The sequence below is a fragment of the Sabethes cyaneus genome, chromosome 2, assembly GCF_943734655.1.
Source record: "Sabethes cyaneus chromosome 2, idSabCyanKW18_F2, whole genome shotgun sequence".
NCBI classification, from domain to species: Eukaryota; Metazoa; Arthropoda; class Insecta; order Diptera; family Culicidae; genus Sabethes; species Sabethes cyaneus.
The window spans coordinates 23604977-23626140 of record NC_071354.1 but is presented as its reverse complement, the minus strand read 5'-3'; the positions used below and the strand labels follow the sequence as shown (position 1 = coordinate 23626140).

The window sequence follows — 21164 nt, the reverse complement described above, 5'->3', positions numbered from 1 at the left end:
CTAGGAAAAATTGGTTTTAGGTTTATCGAACCTTTGGAAGAGTTTCTAGAAATTGAAAGCTCTATCGTCTGGTGGGATTTAAATTTTGATTAATCCCCCTAAAAGTGAAATAAAAAAATATTTTTTTTCAGTGTCAATATAACACATTGATGTGTTCTGCAAAGTTATAGAGCATATTATTACTAGAAATTTTACTGAAGACAGTAACCTTCTATCTCTGCAGCGAAGATAGAAAAATCTTATTCATTGTATATGAATTTGTAAAATCAGTTTTGTTTTATTTTTGCTCTTTTTGTAATTGTTGCATGACTTTTTCATGTACTACAAAATTGTACAAATAGTAAAAATACACAACTTTGCTGAAAATAGTATACCTGTACGTTTGCTTGTTTAGGAACTGTAGAACTTTGATTATAAAGAATACCCTAATTTTGACTCCGAATTACTCGACTACCAGCAGACGGATACATTTTAAACATTTTACATTGGCTGATAGTCTTGCTGCATACGTTTTCCCAACAATTTAAATTATTAATGCATTGAATAATTATGACATTTTGCTCACAATAAGTTAGTTGAAGAATATACGTTAGTGAAACAACGATTTGTAACTTTATAACAATATGGCGTTGAAAAACCTACACGTGTTGTACAAAATACAACAGCGTGAGTAACCGAAGATTAATAAAAATTGATGAAAGCAATTTCATGAAAAAAGAATCTATCAACATTTAAAAGTGTTCCTATTTTGTTCAAATTTTGTAAACTTTTCAATTTTATGTAAACCAACGCACTACGCAATGATAACCAATAGATGAATTATGTTCAGAAGACGTGTCGATTTCTATCTCAAATAGCAAGTAAGACCGTATAACAAAGGTTCCTTTCACCACTAGGTGGATTAAATCGGGTTTTTCTGCATAGGATCAAGTTGACATGATTCACAGTTGATTTTGATTTTTGATGTCAAAACTCGAGTTCTTAACATCACTGGTTATAACAAACTATTGTGATTTTGGTGGTTTCATTAGGGTGATACAAATTTTCGTTTATTTAAATGCGTTCAAACAGGTATGGTGTCTTCAGTAAAGTTGTATAACACATTAAAATAAGCAACTTTGTTAAATACTGTAACTCTCTATCTCTGGATTCTTAGGTTCTAGTAGAACCTAATGGGCGAAAAAAGTTGTCCGCAGATGATGAGCGAAGACCAGCAACAGCTCGAAACGTCCGGACTAACTGGTATTGAAAAATCTTCTTACTTATTTCGCCGGAAAACGTCGATTAAATCGAACAAACAAATGACATCCCGGTAAGAATTATCAGACTGACGGCGTCCATCACAAGCGTAACTCTTGCTTGCGTCTGTCCGACGTCGCGCGACAAATTCTTACTGGGATGGTTCTGTAAAAAAGAAGGGGGCTTTCAAATGGCAAGAAATTTTTGGCGGCCACCTTAGATTTGGTCGCCACATTGGATTTTATCAGAAAAGCGCCATTTTTGCCATGAGCCGCCCAACTGATTTTCATTTTTGGAAAGTTATGCTAAAAATCCTACACTCTTAAAAGATTCTACCTGTAAATAGGTCGGATTTAGCTAAAATTTGGTTGGAACTACTCAAAACGCCCTTAAAATGTACAAACTCAAATTTGGGTAAAAAGTTCAACCAATTTTGGCTTCCTGCTACCGATAATTGAATTATTCACTTTGACAAATAACGCACTTTTAAGTTCTTACTACCAATTTTATAGAAAGGAAAAACTACTCAAAATCTGAGTTTGTACACCTTAAGGGCATTTTGAGTAGTTTTACCCAGTTTTAACTAAATTCAACCAATTTACGGGTAAACTCATTTAAAAGTGTAAGAAAGATATTTATCAATTTAGGTGTGCATTGGCATTAACCATTAACTTAATTAAAAAAAACCTATTATCAAGATTCACAATATTATATAATTACTAGCTGTGTGTCTCGTTCGACGTGCACGTACCAGAGTTTGAGTTACGGTCGTTGATAATAAATAAATTGTTAAACGGTGCTATATGCGACACTATTTTTCGTGACCTCAAACATCACGGCATCACGGCACACTAAAAAGATTTGTCGAGACGGGATCTGCTGAAAACCGTCAAAAAACAGAAGAAAACAAAGTGTTAGAACTGCAGAGGTCGAAAAGGTTGTTCGAGAATGAATTCGCCGCTGTTGAGACCGGTCCGCACGGAAAATGGCAGTTCAGCTGAATATCAAAAGGAAAACTGTACCTCGAATTTTGAAAATGGATCTGGATATGAGAGCATTCAAAAAAGGTAAAATCCATGGATTAACGTGAGCAACAAAACAAAAACGGCAGGAAAGATGCAAACTGCTGCTCTGTTGGTACGGTGTTTCAGAAGTGATCTATTCTGTTGAGAAGTTGTTTGTTATTCAAACACTGCATCATGCTCAAAATGATCGGTTGGGGTCGGTTTCGATCATGGACGTTCCAAAGCACAAACGAAATGTTCTACGATACAAAAATTCATCAACGGTCATGGTTTAGGGAGACATTTCAAACAAAGGGAAACTTTCTCTCGTATTTATTGACAAGGGTGGGAAAGTTAACGCAAAATACTGTCTGGAAATGGCCTTAGAACAAAATTTGATACCTTACGTTCGGGGAATGTATGGTGAAGCAGATTACGACTTTCAACAGGAAGGAACTCCAGCTACACTACAAATTTTGTGAAGACGTGATGCAAAGCCAATCCGATGGATTATCATATCGAACAAGGAATGGCGTCCAAGTTCTCCTGATTTGAACCCATTGGATTTTGGAAATGGGGTACATGCAGCAGAAGCTCAAGGATTATAACTATTATAATTTGGATGAATTTAAGTTAGTTATCAACAAGATATGGGATGATATTCCTATGAAAGTAGGGCGTGCCGCATGTAACGACTTCAAAAAGCGTTTGAATCGTGTTATCCAGGTAAAACGCGATGCAATAGAGTAATGATTGTTTGTAACGTTCTGTATACATGGGTAAACAACTTCGAAAAGTAAAATTCTAAATTCAGCCTTTATTTACAAAAATATATGACTATGTTTTTGTTCGAATACATATATGTCACACTGTAGAGCGTTTCGAAGGTACGCTATGTAACTCAAGGAGGTGCAACTGCGTTACTTTTACTCGTCTTTAATGCAATCGCAATTTAATCCATATAATTGGTTCGAGTCTTTGCTTAATGTGAGCGATTTTTACCACGAAAATATGGCGCTCTATTAGAGGCCTGGTTTCGGTTATAGATTGTGATATTTCCAATCTTTGCTATCGAACAAACAACACGGTTTTATAAAGAGGAAGGATAGGGCTTTCAAATGAAGTACTAAATTGACAGCTATTGAAAGGCAATTTTATCAGAAAATCGCCTTGTATGCCATGAGCGTACCAAAAAAAAGGAAAAAATTACTCAAAAAATGTTAAAAGGATTTCAACGGCTAATAAATCTGACCACGGATTTACAGGATCTGAGTACGGATCCGGAATAACTAAACAGACGTTACTATATAAAAAGGAAAACAGTTACGGTCTAAAGCCAATTCTGTGAGCAACACTAGACAAGCTACCAAAGGGCAGAGCAAGCAGTCTCCGTGCTAAGCTTTCAATCACCCAATAAAATGCATTGAATCACCAAGAGTTTGGCTAATAAAATAGAGTGATCAATATGATCAAACGCAGCTTTCAAGTAAGTATAAATAATGTCATTTTCATGTCATTTTCTATGTTTCTAATGCAATGTAATGTGAACTGAAGCAAGTTTTTCGTCGATGAACTACCCGAGTAGAAGACTTGGTCAGTTGATACAGAAGGTTTCAACTTTGTCTTAGCCTCAAATACATCCACGTGAAAGAAAATTGAAGCTACTCAAGTTTCAAACATGTCAGTGGACGTCACGAAGGCCATTTTGCACCTGTATCCAACCAACCGTAGTCGGATTGAAAATCAGATCAAAATCTTCTCTGTACAATGGCTTTCGCGTGTCGGTGCATTTTTTCAGTTTTACCACATTCTATAACAACAATAAAATTTAATGTTTTTCCGTAAACTAACAACATCACCACTATCTTGGCTTCGACTCAGAATCACCTCACTGTGTTTGCTTTCCTAAGTTTAGACAACTCGAAGCGGAACGTCACATCTAAATAGTGTATCTAGCGAATATCTCAGCAAATTATTCGTCACTTCCCATCAGGCTCTCGTGCCTTCTTTTATTTTTTTTTAATGTTTCGAGCCCTCTTCCCTAGCCTAGCCCGAGCGCTGCGCAGGCTAATGGTGCAATTTTGTTTTCAATGCAAATAAGAGGCAATTCACGCTCGCATAGATGAACGAGATTTCCAACCGGGGCGAACCGAACCGGGGTTCCACGGTCGGTCGAACAGGCTGAGAAAAAAGCTGCAAAACATCGCGCATCTTCAGCAGTACAACACAGGTCAGGTGAAGTGGAGCGCTTGGCTCGTAGACCTTTTCCACTTGGTTTGCAATGAGCTTCAGATTTTTTTTTCTTTTTTTTTTGAGCTAAACTAAGAGTGGTTTTTGCAAAGCTTGCAACCCTTTCGGATTGAGTAATTTGTTCGCGACTACTACTAGAAGGGGAAATAATGTGTATAAATTTTGCAAACAACCTTTTTTTCGAAAGTTTCAAGAACGTCGCTATTAGTAGTCATAAAATGTCATTCAATACCGGTGCGGAAATAATTTTGCATAGAAATTAAAGCGTTTTATGACAAATGAAATAGCTGAGTGAAAGTTTCTGCATTTATCTTTACATGAAGGACGGATGTTGTCACTATTAAACGACCGTTCAGTGAAAACAACTCCATTATTTCGCCGTCGTTTGACACCGACAATAGGAACTTTTCCTTTAATCATTGTATTTTTATTTTGATTGCCCCATTCATTGTATCGCACGTGGTTATTTCAGCCGTGGACAGTTTTGCAACTTGTCGCTCGCTCTAAAGGTAATTTTCCCATTTTTCTTGCATCGCTCTAGGTTCGGCGGGGCTTAGTGGAGCACCATCCGTCGGTCCACGTTGCAGCCAAAAGTTCGCCGAATGCCGGCGCAGATATTTCATTAGATTGCACACTTTACCTCGGAGCTATTTCCAGCTCCACTCGAGCCGCTCCCTCCCGAGTTGCATCCGGTGAATGACAGCAGAAAAAAAGCGAATGTACCTTGTACCTCTCTCGAGCGAGCCTAGCAATTTCGTGCCGATGGAATTTGGAGTCGGTTTCTTTCCATTCTATATTTTGTACCACTATTAGTAGGTAACTGTTTCTTTTAAATTGCGCTGTTACCACCCACTCAAAGCGCCTGTACTATAGTACGCGCCGCATGTACCGGTGCCGTATATAATTTCAGCACAATCGAAAATAATTGGAATGTTTTTAAGCGCTACGGTATGACTTATGTAATCGGTGACCACGCGACAGCGGAGAAGACCACTTTTTGGGGGATTACTCTGAAAAGATGCCTTTGTACAGATGCGCCGTGCCCGGAAAAGGTTACATCACCCGAGTGATGCCACGGTAACCTAGGGCTTGACACCGATTTCTCGGGGGAAATTGTACGTAATGTTAGTAATAATAATAATAATTATGTAGATGGTTTACTTGGATTGCCGAAAATTATGGTCTAGCTGTCAGGCCTTTCGATGATAAGTACGTACTGGGGATAATCCCTTTCTTTAAGGTGAAATCGTCATCGATTCTGCAAATTCCAAAAGCAGTTTTTTTGCTTGAAATAAAAATTTTGTCAATGAAAATATATTTGCTGTGTTCAGATTGGCAAGAAGAATGCAGTGAATACATTTCTATAAACAGAACACCGCTCTTGAGCCCAAAAACTGCTTCCGAAATTGGCCTCTCCGACGAAAAGTTGATGACTGCTAGTTTCCCGTTAATGTATTTTTTCTAACTGTCAGTCATTGTACATCATAAAGATTGTGACTAAAATTTGAAAAACCTGTTGAACCGTAGACCGCATGTTGGAAGTTTCTTGACGTAGGACTACATCTTACAGCAAGCTTTGGGATAGGGTGTCATTCCAAAAAATTGAAAAATGCGAGCGTCACGAAAAAATGATAGGTTTTGAGCGCTTGATAGCTTTGCGGTTTCCCGATCGATTTTAAATACTTTTGCACCAATCGATCGGAAAATCTTCTACGCATCCACACCAATAGAGAAAAATATGGGTTCTTAAGTGTGCACTATTGAAAAATTGGATATAATGGAACATTGTCCACCTAAAAATCACCATGCGATTTACATCAATCGATCGCAAAATCGAATTGGAAAATATAGAAAACTATTGATGCACGCCATTGAAAAATTGAAAATGACTTAGAATAATTTCCAATTATTTTCGAACTTGATACAATTCAGGAATCAACGAGAAAGCTGAAGGAAAACTCCATTTAATTCTACTATAACAAAGTTACAAGAGAATTAAAAGGAATCCTACCCTTTCTCGTTGATTACTAATTGTCTTGATAATTGTGATGTACCACCAACGGCAACACGAGCGATGCCGCGGTTATTTTAATTTCAATAAAATCGTCACATTAAAAATTTGTCTGCCGTGGACAAGTGATAGCACTTAGCTTGGTTTTAATAAGTTAACACCAAATTAAACACTAATTCACCGCGACAAATGCTTAGGACTTTAACAGCTTAGGACATTCGTGACTTCTGCGGGGTTGGGATTTGAACCCGGGTCCTCGGCGTGAGAGGCGTGAATGCTAACCTCTACGTCGGGATTAACCCCTGCGGAAGATACTGATCTTCTCGTCATCACACAATCTGCATTGCCTGCTAAATCCAAAATTCTGCTGCGAAATCACTGCTGCTGGTTCATGGGCGTAGGTAGGTAATTTTGCTTTCTCAGCAAACAATGCCTACCAGGCACTACAGACCAGCGGGACTTTCCCGTTTCCTGCTTTGCCAGATGGATGTCAGACAAAACATTTGAAACGGCAAACAAACTGATGAAAATGAAACCGATTTTCAACTAACCCTTTGTTATATACTAAAGTAAGGGGGGCCCTGTAGCCGCAAGGTTACCGAGTCTGCCTTGACAAGCGAGTGGTCGTGGGTTCGAATCTTAGTAGAATCAGGCCATTCGATGTTAAGTGACTTTAGCATGGGTTTATTCTCAGGCCCCTCCACATTCTTCCTACTGCATTCTGCAAAGAAAGCCTCTTGCCAGGGCAAGTTATAAGAGTGGTACTTGCTTGAGGTGCGAATAAAATCTCTTGTTCAAGGGCAAATTATAGCTTGTTCCACTCTCTGGTTCTAGGAACGAGATTGGTAATGCATAAGCAGTGAGGAACACATACACATCCTCACTCTGTGCTGAACTCTGCTTTACCGACCATGAAGCCTTTAGCCGGGACTGGTTATAAGAATGATACTTACTCGAGGTACGAATGAAGCCTCTTGTCTAAGGACAAATTGTAACTAATCTCCGCACTTCCTGGTTCTAGGGCTAGATTGGTTGAAAAGTAGTAAGAAGCGTAGAGGAAAAAAGGGATGAAAACACACCGACACTTTAAGCACGGATAATAAGCAGTTCGCTCACTCTATAGCGATACTGCAATAACAACGAAGTGCGGAACAACACCTAGATAGGATCACATTAGATCAAAATGCTGGTCGTAGTGATAATATCCACACATACAAAATATATATCTTATATATAAAAATGGAAGTGAAAAAGTTCGACCGCGCATCACTTGAGAACGGAGCGTCCGATTTGAGCCGTCTTTTCTTTATTGTGTTCGTTTCCACCACCGCTATGTTTTTACGGCGAGAAAAGTTGAAAAATTTACTCGGAAGATAGGAAAACTCGAAAAATTAGTTTTCCATATAAAACCCGCAACGCATTGTATGCGCCATGTCGTTGGCTGCTATGATCATCGTACGATTTTTTGCAGCACCGTTGTCATATTCAAACAAACACGTGGTTACCTTCATTGGAATCGCCACATCTAACAATGCTATTAAACATTTTGGGGGTTTACAATTACCAATTTAAAATTACCAATCAATAGGTCCAACTTATTAATCAACCTAAACTCAAGCCTAAAGTGTCAGCAATAAAATTCGTTAATTTCATTCTTTCGTTCATTCATTTATCAAATTTATGAAACAAACACGAATCATTTTTATTCCTTTTTACATCGGATGCGTAGCCAGAAGATGCAGGTTAACAACAGGTTTAAGCACTAAATTCACTAAATTGCCACTTCCCAATCGTCAAATGAAGAATACATTTTGCATATGTTAACGGATTATGAGCATATTCGGTTTAACTGAATATCAAGCTAATAAATCAACAGTAAGAGCATATGATTTAGAATTTAAAAAAAAATAGTGAACGAAGCAACTATTATACATCGTATTTAAGGGATCAGTCCCGGCGTAGTGGTTATCATTCACGCCTTTCACGCCGAGGACCCGGGTTCAAATCCCAACCCCGCAGAAGTCACGAATGACCCAAGCTGGTTAAAGTGACTATAATCAAAACAAAAAACAATCGTATTTAACTTTCAGTCGATTTCATTTCGTATTAGACTCTTTAGAAGTGTAAAAGGGTTTATAAAATGCCGCTTTTATGTTAAATTGTTTTAGTGCGTGAATTACCAAAGGAACAATACAGCGATCAATTGATTTTGTGGAATAATAAAATTTAGTTTGTTTTGAGAATTGAGAATAACAGTTATCGAGATTCAGCGATGCAATTCCTTTGGGTAATTCTTATCAATAGATTTATGAATAAAAAAAAACTGATGACTATTGATATTGAATACATATCAGAATATAAAATTGGCCCTTAAATTATCGAGAAATTCCAAAGTTGTAGCAGACGATATTAGCCGCCGTACCAAATTTTACAACAAATATATTAACATCCAGTATTACTATTTTTAACCAGCAGAGTTTATAAAACAAGACTCAATGCAACTACCACAACCACGACTGTTGATATTGCTGGGATTGGCAAACCAACTTTTACACCGATATGCATTTCTTACTAATGACTTAATACAGTTGTTAAATTTAGACATTCTCTGAAATCCCACCGTTTAATAAACCAAACGCAGAACTCCTTAGACAACGGCAAAACTTGACTTATACCTAGAAAATATCCCTTTTTCTAAAACGCAGCAGGAGTTCATCTGAAGTTTACATATCGTATATTTAGCCCAATTTGTGGCAGTACGAAGTTTGCCGGGTCTTCTAGTATATATATATATATATATATATATATATATATATATATATATATATATATATATATATATATATATATATATATATATATATACTAAAGTATTGTCCCTTTTACGACTATTTAGACTACTGTGATAATCATTTAATGAAACATACCGCATTTTGCACTGTTAATCTGACACTAGAGTAGCATTTTCATTTTCCTTGAGCGAAATCGTGTGCGTGATTCGACTGTGATAATCGTGTAAATCAGGGTAGTCTAAATAGGGGCAAATGTCGCAATAACGAGCGGCTGAAAAGGTGGTAACTACGAAAGGCAGAAATAACGAACCACGAAAAAAGGGCCGGCCTTCGAAGATATACTTTGTTCGAATAAAACAGGGCCTACTGGTTGGCATAGTTATTAGTCTCTGTAAAGCCAGCGGACCGGTAGGTACTCTCGGCGTTGGCGTCAGTGCAGCCACCAAGAGGTTTGGAAAAGTACACTACCAAAGGAAGCAGAACAAAAAGACACGCAAGCTGCTTAGGCTTCCCAATGTGTTCAGTACATTCGACGATCACTTTTTCGAGGTTACATCCAAGCAACTGTTGTTGTGTTAATGTTGCAAGTTGGAGTTATGATGATAATCGAACAATTGGTCCTTTTAAGGACCGGCACATAATAATTGAAGATTTAATTGAATTTTCTCTGTGCAAAATCAATCCGTTTCAAACTAAACAAGTAATATTTTATAAAACGTTGTGAGCTAACCACCAGAGGCTTGGCAAAGCATATCACTAAGGCAGAAAAGAAACGTTACAACAAACTTACCAATCTGATCGCTCATTGCTGTCGGCTGAGTTGACCAGAAGCACCGTAACCGAAGGTTAAAGTTATGATAATCAAAAAATCGGTCCTTCCAGACGTAGCGATTAGAGCAACGTAGCGAAAGAGTTTGTTATATTCTCACCCAGTGAATACCAAAACAACACCTAGGCAGCGAAGTAAAAGTTAAATTTTTTAGCCTTTTGAAGCGCAGCTGCTGAGACTTCTCGGTTGGCTCGTTACAACAAACGGTATATTCATGCGGTCTCTCGACGCAGCGACTTTGTTGATACGGATATGAAATATCTAAAATGTATATTGAATTCTAATCCAGAGAACTACTAAATTACTTTATTAGGTAATATTATTGCTACCTTCGATTGTTTATTGAATGAGGCTCATTAGAGTGGTTTGTGCATTGCAGCCATTTAATTTTCTTTATTGCCATTCCTATTTACAAATTGACCAAAGAATGGAGAATGAAATATATTGAATTACATTAAATTTTGAAGTCCGAAACGGTGTATCTATGGTTCACGATAAACTTCCTGACACAGATATCATAATCCAAAAGGAATTAGGACTAAACTTCCTCTGAATTCCCTTTCAATATTACCAGCTTTCGTGTTTTTATTAATGTGTATAGCGCAACAAAGAGACTTACGTATTCCTACGTTAACCATGCGGTCGTGTCTTGTGCACAACCCCTCTGATTTTTATCTCTAGTCCCTTCAACAGCTACCGGACGAGATTAAATGAAATAAGAATTGACAGCCGAGCATTTCCAACTCATATATAGCTTGGTTCGACCCATGCATCCAACACTGGATGAATGATAGGAGTCACAACGACTTCTTGTTAAGCGTAGCTACTAATAACCCTCCTTCTCACCTTTCCGCTTTCTCCTTTTCTAAATTTCATTACTTTATTCTATCGTCCCTTCGTCAATTGTAAAAGAACTACCGTTTCAAAAAATATTAAGTTATATGCCTGACCGCATTTAAAGGTCAAGACAAAAACACGGCGATGGTCTATTTCCAACTCAACTAGCAAAACGATTTGACTCGACTATTTTTTCTTGGAATGAAGGGCCCTATTATGTAAGTCACGTAGAGCTACTCGAATCGACTCAGTCACTATCGAGTGTCGAGTATGAGGCGAACCGCCAGCATAGTGGCTTGATGAATAACCAAAACAAAGCAAGACTCAGTCGAATTACTCGACAAAATCGTGTCGGGTGTGACTTACATAATACCAAAAGTAGACTAATCGAGCATAGTGATACTTGACGTGACTTACCGAATAGGGCCCGAAATCTTGTTGATACGTTGGACACCACACAAGGATACTACTTTACTTTAGCAGCCGAGAGCCGGGGTGGCTTTCAAGGTATATCAAGAATATACCTATCAAGAATTCCTCTCCATTGTACTCGGTACAATCAAGAATTCCTCTCCATTGTACTCGGTCCTGGGCTACTTGTCGCCAATTCGTTGCGCGTCTCGACACACGCAAGTTGGCTTCAATCTGGTCGAGCCTCTATTCCTGGTTCCGGTGGGGTTCTTAAAGAGAACAGATTTCACTGCACAGTCGTTCGGCATCCTTGCGACGTGGCCGGCCTACTGTAGTCTCCCAACTTTCGTCAGGTGTACGACGGGAATCTCTCCAAGCAGTGCCTGCAACTCGTGGTTCATACGCCTTTACCACTCTCCGCTTTCCGTTTGTACTCCGCCAAAAATAGTCTGCAGCATCTTTCGTTCAAATACGGCAAGTGCACGTATGTCGTTCATAAGCAAAGTTACTGTCTCAAGCCTGTAGAGCAGCGGTTCCCAACCTTTTTTCGGTTCGCGTACCCCCTGACGGATTTCCCTATACTATTCTGAAGCGAACTAAAGTTTTGGCGTACCCCTGGGGGTTCGCGAACCCCCATTTGGGAACCGCTGCTGTAGAGGACTACCGGTCTGATTAGCGTTTTGTACATCGTCAGTTTTGTGCGGCGGTGAATGCTCCTAGATCGAAGCGTCTTGCGGAGGGAAAAGTAGGCTCGATTTCCAGCTTGAATGCGTCGTTAGATCTCCTTACTCATATTATTGTCGGCGGTGACCAGAGATCCCAAATATATGAACTCATCAACCACTTCCAGTTCATCGCCGTCAATAGTCACTCTCCGTGGGAGACAAACGTTACTCCAGTGTTCGAACGATATATTTTATTTTCGACGCATTGATTTGTAACCCTATCCTCCTAGCCTCCGTTTTTAGTCTGGCGTAGACTGCCCATAAATGCATAACAGTCCCATCTGACTTTTCACCACTTTTGAGATAAACCTGGGAATCATCTTTAAATTAACTATTCTTTCAATATTTCAAACAAAAAAGTTATGTTTGTTCCCAAGATGTTGAAAAAAATATCAAACTATGTCAGTGCCATATTACAAATAAACGCATAACAGTCACAGTAGAAAAATGTAACAATAAGCATCTGTTTTTGGGAAATGCCTGGACCGATTCGCCTGCAGCAACTACCAAACGAAAGATTTTATGGCTTAGAAGAACACTATTGAGGAGAGTTTGGATCGGATGTACGATTCCGAAGTTACAGTAGGAACAAGTTCCGGAATATATGGGACTTGAACATAGAAGCACCATGAATCACAACAAACCCATCATGTGACACTTATAAATACACGCGTATGCAAATCTAGACTATTGGTAGTCGTATAAAGCGTTCAAGACGCCATTGGCCACATCTAAACATGTCCGTGAATGTTCCAGATACCTCTACGGGGATCAGTTTCTGAATTTAACTAAAATACAACATGTGACATCTCTAAGTCGGTACTCGAAATTGCAAAACTAGTTTGAAATAGTTCATTTGTTGTCACACATAGTGTCCAGGATCACATTTGTCATACTCGGACACGTTATGGGAGTGTTCTGGACACACAGGAAAGCGACCAGCTTCTGAGATCTCAAGATAACAAATTACAATACAATAAAACAACAACGACACGTGGTCTTGAAAATACTGCCGAGTCACCGACAACGCAAGGATCAGGGCTTGCTGTGCCTGTGACTGTTATGCGTTTATTCTTGCTTATTCAAGCACAAATAAACGCATATCAGTAACTTCGGCAGTTTTTCTAAGTTTTGGAACAAATTTTAAATCACTTGTGAACAAATTGCTTGTAAAAGTATTCTGTTATGTACATTCAAGTGATTTTATGACGATTTGGACGATTTGTTTCCAAAATCGATTCAATATTAAACAAAAATTGTCGTGGCTTCAACTGCGTTTTTCGCAGTTGCACGTTTTTGCAGATGTGACTGTCTTCCATTTATGGGCAGTAGATTGCCTCCGCCGTCCCAAGGTTTCTAGTAATGATGTCGAGGTCCTCTGCGAAGCCAAGGAGTTGGCTACTCTTGCTGAAGATCGCACAATGATTCATTTTCCATTTTATTTTTCGTCAAGACTAACTTTTCAAAAGGACGTATTTAGAAATGAAATTATTTTTTTCAAAGAATCATATCTTGAAAATTACTTATTTCATCAAAATAACGTCAAAGGAAAAGATGTAGGAAATTAAGTTCAAGAAAAAAGTATATTGAAAGGAAAAACCTCGACAACACCATTATAAAAATCACATGATGTCAATTATCTCGAAATGTACCACGACTAAAATTACAAGTCGTGCTCAAGACCATCTGTTCCGACTAATTTTTTGACGTAGGACTACGTCTTTGTTGAATATACTGGGACTGGGTAGCACTTTGTGAAAACGAAAATAGCAATGTAACGTTTGAATGAAAGATTTCAAATGCTAATAACTAGGGTATGTAGAAGCTTCGTCGTAATTGCCAATTCCCGTCCTGTTCAACACAAATTATTAAAAATATCTGCATTTTTATGACACACAATGCAAAACTAGTTATTCCCTAATATTTTAGTTTATTGTTTATCATACGCGATCAATCAAAGTAAGCTGAGATCTATTTAAATGCTTTTTATCATTAAAGAAGAACTACCAGCCAAACTGCCTACGTTTTTTGGTGCGACGAAGAAGAAAATGTCGACTAATCGTTTTAATTTCGGTCATTCATAAATGAAAATAACTCACGCAAGGCATTGTCGTCATTCTACAGCCAGCAAAACTTACCTGACCTGCAGAAATTTTACAGAATTACATTTGTCATGCCGTCCACAAATACATGCACGTTAGCTTCGTAAACATTATTGTAATTTAGGCATGTGTTTTAGGCAAATCATCACAAAAACTTTTGGAGTATTCATTAAATCCATCCAACAAATGATGAAAATTAAAATGGCTTTACTTACTACGACGGGAATTAGAAATAAACCCTACTAAACTACTGAACGAAACTGAACAATTTATACGTCGTTGAATAGATAAAATGACCGGCAATTTTATGTAGGGGTAAAAGACCAATTTTAAGGAGGGCGTAAGAGGGGGGCTCCTATACAAATGAAAGCCAAATTTCCTCAAAACTCTAGAACTAATCAAATAAATTGAACCGAATTTGGCATGTGGAGGTTTCAGAAGGCAGGAATTTTTTCTATGGTCTACTGAGACCCTTTCCGTTTCTAAGAGAGGGGGCTCCCATACAAATGAAACACAAATTTTCTCATAACTCTAGAACTAATCAAGCAAATGGAATTTTGGGGGGGTTTGTAGGCATGAATTTATTTTTTGATCGTTTGAGGATAAGGAATCCCATACAAATGAAACAGAAATTTTAGCGTATGACCCATATTTTCTGCTAGCCGAACTCTTGCCGGACAAAACACGATAATCGGCCGTCGACGGAAGAGGCGCTTGAGCCGATTGTTTGAGTTCCTTCGCGGAGCGCAAAACCGTTAGCGTGGAATCCAACGCGCTACATTATGGGCATTTGAAAGCTCTTCGCACTATACGCCGTTTCGGAACTTTATTCAACCTGCCCTGAGATCAGGTTTCAAGTTGAGAAAATTCCATCTGACGAGTGACCCTCATTAGAGGTGCCGCTAAAGTCACTCGTTTAGCACGTCCTGAAGGCATTTAGAAGACGGAAACACTTAGCGGCCTTCCGGCCAGCTACAAAGAATTATTAATATGCAGAAGACGTTAGGTAATTGAGAATAATTTAGCTGTCATAATTTTAACTCATTGTTCCTATGTTAGTTGAAAGGCAACAAGAGGTGCTCCTCCACTTTACTAACCACAGACATACAGAGCCCCTTCCTGAAGTAATACCGATAAGGTGGTTCCAGGGGGGATTGAGACTGGAGACTCGAGTAGAGTAGGGATACCAAACCCCACTCCCTGAGTTGTCTTCTCAGGTGTCTGATAGCAAATTTCCCTACTCGCTAAAAAAAGACATACAGACACACACAGACGAAACAACTTCTCAAACTTTTGATTTAAATGGAAGTTTGACCGACATTTGTTCTTCATATAAAGACTTTCTCAGTTTTGCTAAAAAGTGACATTTTTTATCGCATAGGTATTCTTGCATTTGAAACAAATTAATACTTTTTTGAATCCAATCAGTTTGATACATTTCAAATTTCCTCTATATTATTCAAGAACGCATAATCTTGACTTTCGTCATTCGCCTTTAGCCTTTATTTTTCCGAATTCTTTCATTTTTCGTGGTCATCATTCGTGGTTATTTTGTATTTTGTCTTCAACTTTTCGTTTTTTTTTTGCTAAGCATACTCCGTCAACTTTTCCGCCGTTCTTCTCATCTTGTCGTTTTTGTTTGTTTTATTGTGATTATAGTCACTGATATTCTATCTGGTATTCTATCATCGCCTTTCTGTCTCTTTTCAGTGATTTGTTTGTCATGTTTTATTCCTTTTTGTGTTTTTCGACATAGCCTGTCACTGTTTTGCTGACTTCTAATTGTTTCTCTAATACCTTTAACCAAAGGCTACATCTATTCAAAGTCTTTTCGTCGTTTTGTATGGCTTTTCTGGCAATTTTGCCGCTCTTTGTAAAGTTTTTGACGTCTTTTAACCGTATTTTTGTCGTCTTGCAACTTTTCGCCTACTTCCCTTCACTTCTTCGTCATATCTTTTCGCAGGCATTTCACTACCTGTTCGTCAATTATTTACTGTCGTTTCATGGTTCTTTCATCGTCTTTTCGCTAACTTGCATTGCCTGTTCGTCATATTATCGTTGCTTTATCGGAATCATTTATCCGTCGTTTTGTAATCTCCTTACTGCCTTTTCTTCGTATTCGTCATCTCATTGTCATTGCTCTGTTATATTTTTATCATCTTTTCATGGTTTTTTTGCCATCTTTCCATCGTATTTTCGTTTTATGACATTTTGCCGCCTTTTCTTCGTTTTCATTGACATCTTTTTATCATCTCTCGTCTTCTTGTCTTTTCGTTTTTCTTTCGGCGTCTTTTTGATGACGTATATTCACCATCTTTTTGTAGTCTTTTTTGTATGTTTTATTGACTGTTTGACAGTTTTTAAATATCTATTTCCCATTTTTTGTCGTGTTTTTTTGTTGCAGTGTTTTGTTGTCTTTTTATTGTATTTTTGCCATGTGCACAGTTCCATTGACTTCTATTCACATTTCCGTCAACATTTCGCTGTATTCGTTGTCTTTTCTATTTATTTTGGTCATCTTTTCATCGCTTTTTGAAGGTCCAAGATCTATTTGTCGCTTAAAAACACAATATTGAACATTAATGCATATTGAACAAGGATTCCATCTACTTGATTAAAAAGAACAACCTTATTCGCTTGATTTTGAAGTTCTATCGCACTACAGAAATCAAATTACGGAGCTGCCAATATGCAGGAAAAAATAAAAATGAAAATATTTAGCCATTTTGCCGCACTTCAACCAGGATAATATCACTATTATTATTAATATCTGCAGTCAAAGCGAAAAATGCTAGCTTTTATTAACAGCAATAAAGCAAATCTTCCATTTTTAATACACTTCTCATTAAAGAAAAGTATACTTTTCGCTTCTTTCTCTCAGAAAGAATAAAGTTATGCTTTTCGGGATATTATTCATTGCATGAGTGTACACGTTTTGTCACTAAATGATACTTTCAATCTTTTCCGCAAAGTTTATGAAAATCCGTAGATTTGAGCACTTGATCTGTAGATCCGTAGCAAATTCCTAAATCCGTAGAACTACGGATAAATCCGTAGATCTGGCATCACTGCGCCCAGCCGGTATTCCTATTAACCCAGCAGCATCAAGAATGTAGTCTATTTCAGTCAGTTCCGCTTCTCTACCGAGAGCGATTCGATTTGTATGGATCATGTGATGGAAACAAGCTATCTTATGTTGAAAAGAGTGTATTATCTTTTAGTATTCGTGGCTTTCCTATACACCCCAAATTCGAAAGTTCCAAATTTTCTTATCACAGTAACTTCTAAGAACGGAAATCTGCCGATCTGTTCTAGATTGAATGTGAATTTAATGTCCTTGTGAATATAATTGATAATATCTAAAAAAATCTCAATATCAATATATCAGCAAATAGTAAATAAATAAAATCAATATCTTCTTCCTTGAAGAACAAAAATTATCGTCAACATATCGCTAACTACGCTTAATTTATTCTCTATGTTTGCCATGAAGAGCTCACACATTCCAGCTGTTTACAACATTTTGCCCTGAATGTGAAGTACTTTTCTACCATACATAGTTTGGTTGATAACAAGTATTTATTAATTTTGTTTCTCCAATTTACTATCACTGTATTGCAGCAACCACTCTTTTAAAATACTCAAGGTGTCATGCACTGGTACACCTGGAAACAGCGCTGTCACGTCGAATGAAAGCATCTTCTTCTCCGTATCAACATGTCCAGAAGACCTTAATTTTTCAAACGAAATCTCCTGTGCTCGACTCAGAAATTTCTTTGACCAAGCTTGAAACTCTTTTACTAGCCATTTTGCCAATTTTTGCATTTTTGCATCATACCTCGGGGCCAACTGGGAGGCTTGGGATTTTATTGTCCTAATTTTCAATTTTTCATTAATTCCATCTGTGTTCTTTTTATCAGAAATGGTGATGCAGGAGTTTTAAGTTTTGTTCTCTGGATCGTTGAATTTAACCCCAATATGATTAAGACATTTCTTATGACGAGCAATGCCTTTGATATTGGCTTCTTTAATCTCAAAAAAATATTTGGCTCATTTGGCAATGCAGGACATGTATGTAGGTATGTATGTATTTTGGTTATGTAGCAGAATAAAACGAAAAACTTTTTCTTTAAGTATGTTTGATCGTCGGTTCTCCAATTTTAGACTCCACTACAAAAATTATTTTCTGGACAATTGAAATCTTGCAAAAAAAAAATAAAACACTGAATATATAAAATTCGTTAAAATTAGCTCTGAACAATCTTAAAGATCACTTGAAACTGCTCCAAGCTTGAACATAATAAACAGTCTGTCTAACAAATACTACTAACTACCAAAGCTCACTATAACTAACCTCAGGAAAAACGGAAAAGTGTGTCAAATTCTCCGGCATGCACACAGGCCATCTCATAGGTTTTGCACGAGTGAAAAAGCTGCATAGAAATATTGCCAAAGCGACAATAAAAACTGTCATACTGTATTAAGTAAGAAAACAATAGCGACCACTTCGAGCTGAAACAGCGAGTGACACTTATTCGAGGCAAATTTATTGCAGAATTCATGCAACAAACTGTGCAGAAACGACAGTAACCAGTCGCCAAAGGGACATGTCTCAGTCGAAACATAACATAATTTTGGGTTTGTTTCAGACAATTGGCTATTGTTTAAACGGATTGCTTATGAAGGCAGTGGTCATGATGCAATCTCAGGTTAAAGGGTTTTTGGCGAAACTGTTGCGGACTCGATTTTGGCTGACTGCCCTCAATAAACGAGTGCATCTTCAAATCGAAACGAGATTGAAGATCAGCCGGTACTGAATTTTGGTCAACAATGCTCACCGCAAACGAAACATCGAATTTACATAATGTTTAGATTTCCAAACAATCGAAACTTCAGACACCTCTACCATTACCTACATAGTTGTGCGCTTCTCCACTCTACAACCTTTTCGATCACTGCCTGCCAACACTCGTGTCAATTATGCGTGCCGTCATGCACAAACAAATTGCATGCACGATGGTGGCTGTTTATGCAAAAATCATCGAGGTTTCTCGCATTCCGACCGTCGAAATCATTTGTCTTTCACTCTGCCCAACAGCCCATCAGAAAGCATTGTTATTGAGAAGGTGGTTAAACAGCATACCACACTCTTTTGCCAATTCCAATTCCGTACTGCAGTTGAAATATGTACCTACCAGTACCTAGCAGCAGCAACTAACACAACAACTATTGCACTGCCAGGAGAACCGCTCGCTACCACATGAATGGAAACGACTTTCGTTTTGACATTTACTCACACCTCCTGTTTCTTAGCGGTCATTGCGAAAAATTCAACATTCCACGGAGGTTTTGACCACGCAAACACCACTACGAGGTGTCTTCTACACTATACCCACATCACACCGTGATTCGTAATAGAATTTACACCATGGTCGATACTAAAATTATTACATTTTATTACTTCTCACTTGTACGGCTCGATCGGTTGCAGTCAGCGCAAACTTCTCATGCATGAAAAGGAAGTGCCCCACGTCCAAGGCTCGATACGATTGTGCAAAACTTCACGAAGAACTTACCGATAAATTACACTCGATCGAAGCTAGCGTTTGCGAAAAACTGAATTTCGACTGCAATTTCTTGAACTTTGTGTGCAAACAAAACACCTTTCTAATCACACGATCACCCGTAATCGCTCACTTCCACCACTTTAGCATCTGTTTTCGTCTCGCGAACTTCTCAAAAGATGTTCGTGGATCTGTTGCACCAACACTAGCACACATACACACGTCTCTCTCACCGAATGAATTTATTCGTGACGAATGAACGGGTTCGAAGTTCAGATGATTTAAGAATCATAAGTTTTTGCTACAATGATCGCGCAGACATGATTGATACCTAAACTGTGATCTTCATCTCAAAACTGATTCGCAAAATTATTATTTTGACTGTTTTCCCCGTACACGTCACGCCACTAATCGCTCTCTTTCACTCCCATTTCCCCCAATCGTCACGACACGACACTTTCGATTTTCTATTTGTTTTGCACGCAAGCAGTCTGCTTTCTAGTAGGTACCTAGAAATAATCACTGCTGGAATGCGACTTTTCCCAAAAACCAACCCACCGAAAAGCACTAATTATCGTTCACCAACTATTTCAATCCGAATGACGGTATGTCGTGACAGAAAAAAAAAGATATTGAAAATACCAACAAACGTGAGTTTATTGTTTGTTGCTCGTATGTACTGGTCCGTCCGGTTGAATGGCAGCTCGCAGCGAAACGGTCCACGATCCACGTACGGAAAAAAAGAAGATAAAAAACAACAGCCCAACACGATCCACGGAGCAAAACTAGTCGGACCAGCACAATGCCCGATCCGTCCGAACGCGATCACAATACAGCCGTGACTGACTGACTGAAACTGTGCGAGAGCAGAAAACTGATCGTCGTCGTAGCTCGTAGCCATCATCCACAACCACACAGACTATATAGGCTATGTTGGCAAACAACAGGTAGGTAGATAATACAGAGCGAATCGACGGCACGCGATGGATGAGGCGAGCCAACACAGGAGAAGAGCGGATTAAAAGTTTTGGTTCGAAAACTGCAGTTTCAGCCAGGTGAAAATGTGAACGTGTAGTGGTGTGGTTAGATCGATTGCTGACTTGGCTGTGCTGTGCTATCGGAGAATCTCTATCACGATCTGAATTGCCTAGAGTTATACTACACCGCGCTACACAAATAGATGATCTAAAATAAAGGTTCGTTTAGATAGATTAACTACCTAGTGGTTTATTTGAAATACAAACACAGAATTTTGGAAGAATTATCTTTGTTATATTTATTTAAGAAATAGTACTACAAAGTAGATGTAAAGACGAAAATATCGATAAAGAAAATTAAACATTTTGACATAAAAACAATGGTATGTTTGAATGTGATGCGTCACTTACTCCTTTCTGTGT

The 21164-nt window shown here is 38.2% G+C and overlaps 2 protein-coding genes across 4 annotated transcripts in view; one reads left to right on the top strand and one right to left on the bottom strand.

Moving 5' to 3' along the window:
• The window catches only part of LOC128734921 (ral guanine nucleotide dissociation stimulator-like 1), a 204234-nt gene extending 183661 nt beyond the window's left edge, over positions 1-20573 (bottom strand). For 2 of the 3 annotated variants that reach the window (XM_053829324.1, XM_053829327.1), the window contains exon 1: positions 19777-20573. The gene's annotated coding sequence lies outside the window, so the exon portion shown is untranslated. The other variant, XM_053829326.1, reaches the window with a different exon arrangement.
• Positions 1-21164, top strand: part of LOC128734919 (eIF-2-alpha kinase GCN2) — a 181904-nt gene that overhangs the window by 67211 nt on the left and 93529 nt on the right. The window lies entirely within an intron of this gene.